General features: G+C 44.5%; 1 long non-coding RNA gene across 1 annotated transcript in view; it reads left to right on the top strand.

Moving 5' to 3' along the window:
• The first annotated feature begins 2,176 nt into the window (after positions 1-2,176).
• The window catches only part of LOC149465250 (uncharacterized), a 55,289-nt gene continuing 44,002 nt past the window's right edge, over positions 2,177-13,463 (top strand). Inside the window, exon 1 of the long non-coding RNA XR_016312225.1 lies at positions 2,177-2,255. This is a non-coding gene — a long non-coding RNA (uncharacterized LOC149465250). The remainder of the gene's footprint in view (positions 2,256-13,463) is intronic.

Genomic DNA, 13,463 nt, shown 5'->3' with positions numbered 1-13,463 from the left:
CCCCATCGTTGGTGTCAGTGGGGGAGAACAGTGCCCCATCGTTGGTGTCAGTGGGGGAGAACAGTGCATCATCGTTGGTGTCAGTGGAGAGGAGGAACAGTGCCTCATCGTTGGTATCAGTGGGGAGGAGGAATAGTGCCCCATCATTGGTGTCAGTGGGAGGAATAGTGCCCCATCGTTGGTATCAGTGGGGAGAATAGTGCCCCATCATTGGTATCAGTCGGGAGAACAGTGCCTCATCGTTGGTGTCAGTGGAGAGGAGGAACAGTGCCTCATCGTTGGTGTCAGTGGGGGAGGAACAGTGCCCCATCGTTGGTGTCAGTGGGGGAGAACAGTGCCCCATCGTTGGTGTCAGTGGGGGAGAACAGTGCCTCATCGTTGGTGTCAGTGGAGAGGAGGAACAGTGCCTCATCGTTGGTGTCAGTGGGGGAGAACAGTGCCCCATCGTTGGTGTCAGTGGGAGGAATAGTGCCCCATCATTGGTATCAGTGGGGAGAATAGTGCCCCATCATTGGTATCAGTGGGGAGAATAGTGTCCCATCATTGGTATCAGTGGGAGGAATAGTGTCCCATCATTGGTGTCAGTGGGAGGAATAGTGCCCCATCATTGGTATCAGTGGAAGGAATAGTGCCCCATCATTGGTGTCAGTGGGAGGAATAGTGTCCCATCATTGGTATCAGTGGAAGGAATAGTGCCCCATCATTGGTGTCAGTGGGAGGAATAGTGCCCCATCATTGGTGTCAGTGGGAGGAATAGTGCCCTATCGTTGGTATCAGTGGGGAGAATAGTGCCCCGTCATTGGTATCAGTCGGGAGAACAGTGCCTCATCGTTGGTGTCAGTGGAGAGGAGGAACAGTGCCTCATCGTTGGTGTCAGTGGGGGAGGAACAGTGCCCCATCGTTGGTGTCAGTGGGGGAGAACAGTGCCCCATCGTTGGTGTCAGTGGGGGAGAACAGTGCCTCATCGTTGGTGTCAGTGGAGAGGAACAGTGCCTCATCGTTGGTGTCAGTGGGGGAGAACAGTGCCCCATCGTTGGTGTCAGTGGGGGAGAACAGTGCCCCATCGTTGGTGTCAGTGGGGGAGAACAGTGCATCATCGTTGGTGTCAGTGGGGGAGAACAGTGCATCATCGTTGGTGTCAGTGGGGGAGAGGAGCGGCTTCTCCTTCTTTCAGTTCGGCCGCTCGATTTTCGCGGCTCGATTCCGCTCGGCTCCGCCTCCTCGCCGGTAATTGGTCGCCTGTGTGCCTTTCCAGTGCTGACGCCCAATCACCGGTGAGGAGGCGGAGCCGAGCGGCCGCGCGACCAACGAGCGACCGAACTGAAAGAAGGAGCGGCCGCGCTTCCTGTACCGGATCGTCGTGGGACCGGGACCGGGACCGGAGCCAGGTAAGGTACAGCAGCCCCTCTGCCCACCCCTGTACTTAGTGTCCGTTGGAGGAGGGCAGAGGGGCCGCCCCCCTGACACCGGCTCGCCGTTTACCGGCGTATAAGACGACCCCCGACTGTTCAGAAGAGGGTTGAAAAGTCGTTTTATACGCCGGAAAATACGGGTATATTTTTTTATCCCCCTTTCTTTTTTGCCAACAGTATAGGAGATAAGCCAGTCATTGGATGATAGAGGCCTTGTATGGTTCTGTATAGGGTCCAGTCATTGGATGATAGAGGCCTTGTATGGTTCTGTATAGGGTCCAGTCATTGGATGATAGAGGCCTTGTATGGTTCTGTATAGGGTCCAGTCATTGGATGATAGAGGCCTTGTATGGTTCTGTATAGGGTCCAGTCATTGGATGATAGAGGCCTTGTATGGTTCTGTATAGGGTCCAGTCATTGGATGATAGAGGCCTTGTATGGTTCTGTATAGGGTCTGTATGGACAGGGGAAAAGTTTGATATGGAAGGAAAAGATATATCATAGTAAATATAATCACGATCTGTATCCAGCCTGCAGTCTTGTTTATCTTAGGGACATTCATGAAGCTTTGTTAGGACTTGTTTCTCCTAGGTGTTGGGTTTCTCCTAGGTGGGGGGTCTTGCGGGGGTTTTGGGTGAGGACTCTCCTGCTCCTTCAGTTCCATTGGGGGACCTTTACTTTGTGGCAAGATGGTGTGTAATGAAACCGGATATGTTTTTGATGTTAAAACCTTATTGTAATTGTAATATTCTCACTTCGAATATAGATTATCGAGAGTTCCTATTTGTCCTGAAGTAGTGGACCAAGTCCAAGAAACGCGTTGAGCTACACGACTATAAAAAGGTCTGTATAGCTTAAAGTCATCTGACAATTTGTTAGTACAGCACTGAGAGTGTTCTTATGCGCTATTATGCTTGTTTTATGGATATACTGGTCAGCCAATGTACCCTTGCTATTTTAATGTATATGAATAAACATTCTGATATACTGTATTTTAATGGTGGTATGTTTTGCCTCAAAAGTCCCAATTTTCTAGAGTTTTGTAGGGTAGGATATTGATATGATAGGGATGTAGCACTTTAGATCTGTACATTTTTAATTCATACTGTCAGTGAAATATTATGTACCGTATTTTTCGCCGTATAAGACGCACCTGACCATAAGACGCACCTAGGTTTTAGAGGCAGAAAACAGGAAAAAAAAAATTCTGAACTAATGGACTGCAGACACAGTACAGGAGATGACCAGAGACTGCGGACAGTACAGGGATGAGCAGAGACTGCGGACAGCACAGGGATGACCAGAGACTGCGGACAGCACAGGGATGACCAGAGACTGCGGACAGCACAGGGATGACCAGAGACTGCGGACAGTACAGGGATGACCAGAGACTGCGGACAGTACAGGGATGACCAGAGACTGCGGACAGCACAGGGATGACCAGAGACTGCGGACAGCACAGGGATGACCAGAGACTGCGGACAGTACAGGGATGACCAGAGACTGCGGACAGCACAGGGATGACCAGAGACTGCGGACAGCACAGGGATGACCAGAGACTGCGGACAGTACAGATGACTGCTGACCTTTGGGGAGGTGGGGAGCGGGTACCTGAATTTGACAGGTACCCGCTCTTACTTCCGCAGCGTTTTTGTTTGATCTTACCTGTTCCTCGATCCAGCCGCGCGCTGTCTTCCCGGCTTCTGTAATGGCGCTCGGCATGACAGCCGGGTGCCCAGTGCGCATGAGCGAGAAGCACTTGCGCTTTGTGATTGGTCCGGCGGCTTCTGGGATCTGTCATGTGTCCCAGGTACCGCCTTACCATTCACAAAAAGCACCGCTTCTTGCGCATGCGCACTTGGCACCCGGCTGTCATGCCCAGTGCCCACACTACAGAAGCCGGGAAGACAGCACGCCGCTGGATAGAGGAACAGGTAAGGTCCCGCTGCAGAGCTGAGCGGCCGGCCCGGTATTCGGACACGGCCGCGGTGGAAATACCGGACCGGCCGCTCCATATTCGCCCCATAAGACGCACTGACATTTTCCCCCCAGTTTTGGGGAAGAAAAAGTGCGTCTTATACGACGAAAAATACGGTATGTAGCATGCCTCTAATCCACCCCCTCCAACAGGTTCATCTAAGCCTCCGAATCCTTCAAGGATTTCTTTAGAACATCGAGACATGGAAGGAGGGATCAGAGACCTAGAACCCATGTATCTTGGCTCACTTTGCACAAAAGCATACTCTCCGGGGAAAACATTGTCTCAACAGGCCTCTATTCTGGGTAGGACCAGGCACTGTTTATGGGAGGAGACTTCACCCAGCCAGCGGGAGAATATTCACCTTGTACAGCCCAACTATGTGGTACACCAATGCACCTTGCAATAGATATGCTTTGGAGTACAGCACAACATGCAACAATGCACTGACATGCATTGCGACACACTGAGTTGCATGTACCATTTGTTTCCAGCAGAGCGCACTGCAATTAGTGTTTGTACATTGCAGCAAGCTAAACTGCACCTCCTGACTATTGCCAAGGTCCATTGGTTTCCAGTTCATGATGAATGGCACCACATCGTAGCAGTGCATACATGTGTTGCCGCATATTGCAGTAAGGAGGCGTTTATAGTGCGTTACTACAATGCCATAGTGCCAAAGTACAGTGAGTGAGTGTTGTCACCCTAGGATAGGAGTGACACAAAATTAAAATAAAGGGAAAAGAACCTGAACAAAAGAATATAGATACAGCCACTGCTTCCTCCATTTGCTAAGCCAGTAGCAAAGCACAGTCTGTGATGTTGCTAGCTTTGTGAATCTCTTGTCAAGTTTTCGTAATAAATATTGCAGTGCATGTGCCTTGTGTAGCTGCACTGGGTTGTTATTCAATCATTTCCGAAAAGCAATGGTGTGAATCGGGCAGGCTGACAACTCATGGGGCCCTCGGGCAATAGGGGATCATGGGGCCCCTGTGTCCTTGCCCAAACTCAAAAAAGCCTATGAAAAAGGTACCAGGGGCATCTCATGGGGCCACTACTGACCCTGGGCCCTTAGTTTCCAAATGGTCAGTCCGCCCCTGGTGTGAATCTGCCCTTAAATGTAGACTTTGTAGGGGTGTTTTTTCCTTCTTTCTCTTTAGAAAGTCTTTGGAAAAAAAATCTCAGGCATCCTATTTTATTATTAGTAAAATAATGATCATGGGTGGCACAGTGACATAGTGGTTAGCACGTCTGCCTTGCAGTAAATGGGTCATGGGTTCGATTCCCGACCATGGCACCTCCTGCATGGAGTTTGCATGTTCTCCCTGTGCTTGCGTGGGTTTCCTCCGTGTACTCTAGTTTCCTCCAAAGACATGCTGGTAGGTGAATTGATTCCTGTCCAAATTGGCCCTAGTATGTACAATCTCCTAGATTGTAAGCTCGAAAGAGCAGGGCCCTCAATCCCCTCATGTTTTGCATTGTATTGGTATTGTTCTGTCACATGTTCTGTCCCCCTCTGTAATGTACAGCGCTGAGCGAACTATTGGCGCTTTATAAATACTGTATAATAATAAAAATAGTATGTGTATGTATGAATGTGAGTTAGAGACCTTAGATTGTACGCCCCTTGAGGGTTAGGGACTGATGTGAATGTACAATATATATGTAAAACTCTGCATAAATTGATGGCGCTATATAAGTACCTGAAATAAATAAATAAATAATGTTGTATAAAGGGGGGTGGACTAATGCGCTGCCAAAGATATGAAAACAAAGAAGCTGCTGACACCTAACCAGACTAGAATGGATGAAACATAAGTAGATATGGTGGTGTAGCGCTAATACCATGTGATAATTGACATAAATAATTTAATAAAGGATTTGATATTAAATGGGTGAATACACAAATTATATGAAAAAATATAGGTGTACAGTGGTGCACCTAATGTGTATCCCAAAAACATGCCATCAAGATAGTGACTAAATATAAGTGATAGGTGATGTAAGTGAAACAAATATTAACCAACTATAAATACATGTGATCATAAATAGACAATATTCATAAATCATAGAGCACAAAGTCCCAAACGTATAACTGTGATGAATCAATGTTCGACCGTGAAAATTAATACGTGCTCAAGTGCATCAGACCATCTGTCACCGTCTAGCGTGCACACTTACCTTTTGGGACTTTGTGCTCTATGATTTATGAATATTGTTTATTTATGATCACATGTATTTATAGTTGGTTAATATTTGTTTCACTTACATCACCTATCACTTATATTTAGTCACTATCTTGATGGCATGTTTTTGTGATACACATTAGGTGCACCACTGTACACCTATATTTTTTCATATAATTTGTGTATTCACCCATTTTATATTGAGTTCTTTATTACTATTTTTATGTCAATTATCACATGGTATTAGCGCTACACCACCATATCTACTTATGTTGTATAAAGGTTGCTAAATTATGCAGATTTAAATATTGCCTGTTAAACAGTGACCATAAGGATGATTTTTTTTTTAAATTGTGAAATTCAGCTTATCCGTTCAGGTGTGAAAAAGAAAACAGCTTTTTAATAAGATCTGAAAGCTTTGGGATTGATTTACTAAGGGAGTATTTTTTAGGTCAACCATCCAATCAGTTTTTAGATAATACAGGAACAATTGAATACTGTCCGTGATACATTTTTTATTTGCACTAACATACAATTTTGAGGACAAGCTTTCGGGGAGTGTCCCCTTCTTCAAGATCCAAGCAGTACTAATACGGCTACAATCCCTAGATAATACAGAGAAACTGTAAAGTCTTTTTTTAATACAAATTAACAGATGTTATTTTAACATTTTCTGTGTCTAAAAATGTTTTAGATATGACTTTTATTGTTTATACCTGTATTGTATGTTTTAAAGGGAAATTATTTTGGTTTTTGGTCAAATTGTATTTAAACGGTTTCAAATAGGTTTTTCTGATTGTTTTGTTTCAAATTGTTTAAATGATTTGTTTTTTTTCATTACCCCTTGAACATATTTATTTATCAAAAAATATTTAAGACAATGTATTTCCATTACACATTACTAATTAAAAAAAAAAACAAGTTATACCAGTCTATTCATACATCATAGAAAATGTAAACATTTTAATTTTTTTAATCCCTAAAAAATAAATAAATATATATGTATATATATATATATATATATATATAGATAGATAGATAGATATAACTTTAACATTAATTTATTAATTATATTTCTACAGATCTGAGAAAACTCTTTAAAGTTGTTTTGCTTATTTTATTTCATTTTTTATTCACTGCAGATACTTATATAGCAGAATCAATTTATGCAGTCCTTTTTTACATATATATTGTACATTCACATCAATCCCTGCCCTCAAGGAACTTGCAATCTAAGGTCCCAAACGCACATTCATACATACATATACTAGGGACAATTAACCTACCAATATGTCTTTGGAGTGTGGGGAAAAAACGGACTACCTGTAGGAAACCCACACAGGTACAGGGAGAACTTGCAAACTACAGGCAGGTATTGCCATACTTGGGATAACATCTAGTGTGATTATAACAGATAGCAAAAACAACCTGCCAGGGGTTCTACCCTTTCCCCGCTCTATGCAAAAAAACAAAAAAATACCTTTAAATACACTTTAATTAATACTTAGGTCTGTAATTATAAAAAGAAAATCACATAGATGTTCATCTATTGAAGCTGCATGTGAATTCATTCTGTGTGAATAGGGCAAAATTGAATGTTCTTAGGCTATTTTCTCTGCAGATCAAATGTTATTAATTAAAAAAATAGTGTAAATTGGGAAAATGCTGCATTATGGCCACTAGATGGCACTGAGTATCACAGGAAATAAGTGTGCTCTTCAGCTACATCTACTGGCTATAGTGCAGTATTTTGCCCATTCACACTGTATTTTTTTCAATGAATAATTTTCCATCTGAAGAGAATTTAACCTGAGAACATTCAATTTTGTCACATTCAGATTTTTTCTGATTATTCAGATGTTTGGAATGTTTCCTCATAGATAAACAAGAACTCTAACCACAGATATTCTACATTGTATAATAAGACTGTAATGCTTTTTGCTGGCACCAAGCTTTGTATGTGTCAGTAATGAAGTGCATATTACTGATCTCTGCAGCATGGAGTCAGGCAGCCAGGCATAGGGCGTTTTACAAATGACTTAGTGGTCTCTAATCCCCTTCAGTGTGCATGCAGCCATCACAATATATTTCCACCATAGAGCTGAGCCATAAAAAAATTAAGCGGTTATTTGTAGCCCCTTCTATTATTTTACAGTAAATCTTTTAAATTCTGGAACTAATTACACAGAGGATATGTCTCAATTTGTTCTGCATTAATGCCACTGCCGGGGCCATAGTCAGAGCTGATTCTCAGCTTTGTGAAATTGATGAACTTAGACTAGTCAGAGTCTCAAAAAAGCATCTGGAATTTCAGTCTGAGGTTACAAGGAACAGCCTCTGACCCCACATTCAACTTTCCGAGGAGAGAAATACAGAGCTCACCCAAGAGGCACCTGTAGGAAGAGGACGATGGAAAACCATATTCACACAAGCCTAGCTATAGTTGGCAATATTTTCAGATCATTTCCAGGGCCATTTTGCTACTGAGCCACTGTTGTGTTCCCACAGGAATAGAGGGGGATTATTTATCAAACTGAATGTTCATTGACCTTAGTGGATAAGGCCGTTTTAATTTTATCAACCAATCACATGTAAGCAAAAATCCAACATTTTTTTAATAAGAATTGGTTCTACAGGGTGAACAGCCTTCATATCCTTTATAAATCAACCCACTACATCTAAATTTGCCATCCTATCCACCAGAGGCATAACTAGAACCTTTAGGGCCCCGATGCAAGAAACCATGAAGGGCCCTTCTGACCCCTGGCTTTCCCTCTGGGCTCGGGGCCCTTCCCACTGATCAATGGACCTTTACTCCCTTTATTATGGTCCCACAGGTCATGGACTCTGACCATTCAGAAAAAGAAGAGGCCTGTAAATTACATATTTATTGGCCCCTTCCCTGCTCTCCATCCTGACACTTTCCCTGCAGTAGCTGGGGGGGATGGGACAGGGGAAGCCAGCAGCACTGTGGGGAACTGAGGCAAGGCCAAGGGAGTACACAGGGGCCTGGGGCAGCAGGACTTGGATAGGAGGGGTGGTAAAGACAGCATATTGAAGAACTGATCCCCTCCATTTCCCCCCTGCAGCCCCTGGAGAGGAGTGGAAGCTATCATTGAGCAGCTGAAGGAGAAAAATGGAGGGAATTGGTTCCTCTATATGCCACCCTTCCTATCCAGGTGTACAGGGGAGCCATATGGGCCTCCTGGAGCATGGGATAGGGTTGCAATTGCTACTCCTGCAACCCCAGTAGTTATGCTCCTTCTATCTACTATCTCAGACAGCCGTGGACCCTTTATGGTCAATTTATTTGCTAAACTGGCATTTTTCCCATCAATTTTTCCCAGTGTTCTGTTTCCCCGAGCACAAAGTACTGCATGTTCCTCAGTGCTTAGTAAGCCAAGCTATGAGATTGGGCAGAGCACCCTCTCCACTACACGCCCCCATCCACCCCCTCCCGCCGCCATTCCAACAAGGTAGCTAGGAAGAAGAAGGATACATTGATAACTGTAGCATACAGTATGTCCAGTTCTGAGTATTCTGAGTACTTGTGGGCAAGTGATTGGAGCCGAGACAAGCAGCATTTATCAAACAGCCATGTCCTTGCTACCTGTGCTGTCAGATGGCCACAGGGTGCCCTGTCCACCCTCCTAATTAGGCTTACAAAGCACATAGCTATATGGGACTACTACATGTATACTACATGTATTTTGTCCCCAAGGGATGGAGATGTGAGTCCTTTAAACGTCAAATCCAGACTAAGCTAATATTTAATTTCTGGGTATATATCAAAGTGCTAAATAAAATTCCTTATTTTGAAAACTTATGTTGAAAGGTCACTCACAGATGGACTATCCAATTGTATGTGTCTTCTGTATTACGAAGAATTCCCCGGAGAGTACAACACCATCACTGTAGCATTCTAATGACTTCAGTTGCTGGGCAAATCTTAGAATTCTGGTGGGGACATCTCATCATTGTAGGCCATAAGATATACAAAAAGCACAATGTGCTTGTCAATAATCACACCAGGTGGAAATACGCATTTTAATGGAGATTGCCTTTACATTTTTCAAAGCTTCAATAAAATGAATTTTAAAAGAATCCACTGAATCTGAGTGTGGATAGTCTGGTAATTAAGGAGACCCTGTGACTTTGACCATTCATTGCGATCTGACAGGCTTCTTTAAAGCCCACCCATCCCTGAGATAGTAATACTCACCTTTGCAATGCTTCCCCACTGTTCCCTCTTCAGTCACAGCTGCTTCAAAATACTTGGTCCTTCTAGGTATTAGCATGTGATCTTGTTCCCATGATGTAGTGTTCACATCTAGCAGCCAAACACTAAGCTCAAGCGCTCACACATGATGGAAGAAAGGTGGGTGATGTCATTAGTCCCCATAAGCACTAACACCAGATGACACTTGGCAGATGGCAGCAGCGGTGATAGGGGAAAGCAGTAGAAAATTCCCCTGAAGGTGAGTATTATACACTCATAGTCCATGAATGGGACGTGTCTTCATCTGATAGGTGCTGCATGCAGGCAGCCCAGTCGGGTCTATGGGAAAGCATTGGCTGCATGTCCCAATTTGGCAGCCTTGCGGGTGCAGGTGAGTGGCCCTGAACGCACACTGTCTACATTTGGGGCCACTCACCTGCACCCGCACGGTTGTCAAATTAGGACAATCAGTTGTGTCTGTGCAGCCACTGCATTCCCATAAACATGAATGGCCTGCCTGCATGCAGCACCTGGCGGCTCCAGCCACTTAAAGACACAGCCCATTCATGAAATAGAAGTGCAAGCACTCATGTGAATGAGGCCTACAAGAGACTTGTTACTTTTAGAAAACTTCTGTAGTGATACAAAAACACATTTTTAGTGAGCGAGGAAGGGTTAGAGATTCTGACAAATTTTTATTCATGTCCACACCTTCCTGTTTCAGTGACAACTGCACCCCTTGTTCCATAAGCTCCAGAGTAAAACACAGCGCTGTGGTTGTAGTAATACAAATCTGTGTTTTTCTCTGGAGCTTCTGGGTCCATTCACTGGATATTAACAGCAGCAGTGGCCATCATTTGGTGAATGCACTCTATATACTGTGATTGTGATGGTTTTGGGTCTTCACTGAGCTTCAGAAAATTGTATCTACTCCTTATTCCATGTACAGGTGTCACAGGAACCAGAAGTAAAGGAATTATTAGAATTACTAGTGACTTAGTAAAGTAATTAAAGGAATTATTAGAATTATTAGAATTACTAGTGACCGCCACCAATTCCAGTACATCACACAAAAATAAAATAATTTACACTTAAAGTAAAACTAAAGGCAAAACTATTTTTTTTAGTTTTGGATGGAGATGGAGTTTATTGCTGTCTGTGGCCCCATTAGGGAGATTCACCTTCTATTATTTGTCCTGTTTCCCGTTATTGTAAGCAAAAGTAAAAGAGGGGAACTCTTCCAATAGGGACACTAGTTCTAGTTATCTAGGGGGCCCAATGGATTCCCATAATTTGGCTAAATTGGCAAAAAAACCTGACAAGCATTATATCCCTCCCTTACTTTATCCAAGACAAGAAAATATAATTATATATAGATATAATGAATAGAGAACTGCATTCATTGGTGTTTTTACATGTACAGTATCAGCCTGGAGTTCAGCTTTAATCCAGAAGTGCTCAACTATTCTCTCTCTGATATGGTCATTATTTTTCCTTTAAATTATTATTATTATTATACAGTATTTATAAAGCGCCAATAGTTCGCTCAGCGCTGTACATTACAAAGGGGGACAGAACATGTGACAGAACAATAACAATACAATGCAAAACATGAGGGGATCGAGGGCCCTGCTCTTTGGAGCTTACAATCTAGGAGGGAGGGGATGGTGGCACAGGAGGAGATAGCTGTGGGGGATGGAGTGGTAGGAAGAGTGGAGGAGGTCGACAAGTTAGCAGGGGGTGGGGTAGGCTTCCCTGAAGAGATGGGTTTTCAGGGTGCGCCTAAAGGAGAGGAGAGTAGGTGATAATCTGATGGGTTGGGGCAGGGAGTTCCAGAGGATGGGTGACACCCTGGAGAAGTCCTGGAGGCGGGCATGGGAGGAGGAGACCAGGGAACTAGAGAGAAGGAGGTCTTGTGAGGAGTGGAATGTGCGTGCTGGGCGGTACTTGGATATTAGGTCAGTGATGTAGTTCGGGGCAGTATGGTGGACAGCTTTGTATGTCAGCGTTAGGATTTTGAATTTGATCCGTTGCGCAATCGGAAGCCAGTGGAGGGATTGGCAGAGGGGGGTGGCGGAGACGGAGCGGTTGGAAAGGTGAATGAGTCTGGCAGCCGTATTCAGGATGGACTGAAGCGGAGATACCCAGCGGCGAGGCAGGCCAGTGAGGAGGGAGTTGCAGTAGTCGAGTCGTGATATGATGAGGGAGTGGATGAGCTGTTTAGTGGTTTCTGGAGTTAGGAACGTGCGGATTTTGGTGATGTTGCGGAGGTGGAGTCTATATTACTATCCTCTGTTCCCAAATCTCATTTCTTTACCTCTCTGCTCCACCCCAAAACTTGTACATCTCCCCCTCATTGCTATCATCTCCCTACTATTGCTCTCTTCACCTCCCCAAAATGCCTCTTCCACTCCTCCTCATTTTCCTCTCCTCCGTTCCCAAAATCTATTCACTATATCCCTCTGCTCCTCCTAAACAATTGTATATTGTGTCCTCACTGCTTCCTTCGCACCCACCACCTCCTCCTATTACTCCACTCTCCCACTGACCCGAACACCTCCACTAGTAGTTTCTCACGCTCCTGCACATCCCACTCCCATGCCACCTTTCTCACCCTTCTCCTCATAACCGCGGGGGACATCTCCCCGAATCCTGGCCCTCCACCACCGCCCTCACCCGCACAACACCCTCCCGCCTCCATGTCTCGCCGCAACCCCCGCAACTTAGTATCTGTCCCCCTGCTCCCTAAAATCTCCCCCGTTTTCATGTGCACTCCTGAACGCCCGATCGGTGTGCAACAAGCTTACCGCCATCCACGACCTCTTTGTTTCCCGCTCCCTCAACCTCCTGGCGATTACGGAAACCTGGATCCAGGCCACTGACTCCACCTCCCCTGCTGCACTCTCCTATGGCGGTCTCACCTGGACCCACTAACCCAGGCCCAACGGTCATAAAGGTGGTGGGGTTGGTCTGCTCCTGTCACCGCAGAGCACCTTCCGAGTCCTCCCAAACCCCCCCTCTCTATCATTCTCCTCCTTCGAGGCCCACTGCGTCCGACTATTCTCCCCAACCCCCCTGAAGATTACTGTGATATACCGGCCATTGACATCAGTCATTGATTTTATTTTATTTCACCCTTATTATTGCAATGGTATTATTTGATATTGTTTTCCATCAGTTTCATTATTACTATCCATGTCCATCATCATTATTTGTTTAGATATTAACATTATCCTAAGAATTGTATCATTCATTTATCTGTCTTGGATTTTATTATGTCATTATTATGATGTTCCTTTATTAACACCGGATTTGGGATATCTATATTGGGATTTGTCGCTTACATTTAAGCATTGCGTATTAATAGGTGCCGGATTCCCATATTACTCTTTAGTGTTGATCCCCGGTGCCTGGCACCTGACCCTGTACTACTCAAAAATGGCCACCATAGGACCCTGTACTGCTCGAAAATGGCCATCATAGGACCCTGTATTACTCGAAAATGGCCACCATAAGACCCTGTACTGCTTGAAAATGGCCATCATAGGACCCTGTATTACTCGAAAATGGCCACCATAAGACCCTGTACTACTCAAAAATGGCCACCACAGGACCCTGTACTACTCAAATATGGCCACCATAGGACCCTGTAGTACTCAAAAATGGCC

The sequence above is a fragment of the Staurois parvus genome, unplaced genomic scaffold, assembly GCF_062004578.1.
Source record: "Staurois parvus isolate SC_StPar_1 unplaced genomic scaffold, SC_StPar_1.0 ptg000138l, whole genome shotgun sequence".
Classification (NCBI taxonomy): Eukaryota; Metazoa; Chordata; class Amphibia; order Anura; family Ranidae; genus Staurois; species Staurois parvus.
Note: the sequence above shows the minus strand (reverse complement) of the source record. Positions and strands in the feature narration are given on the sequence as shown.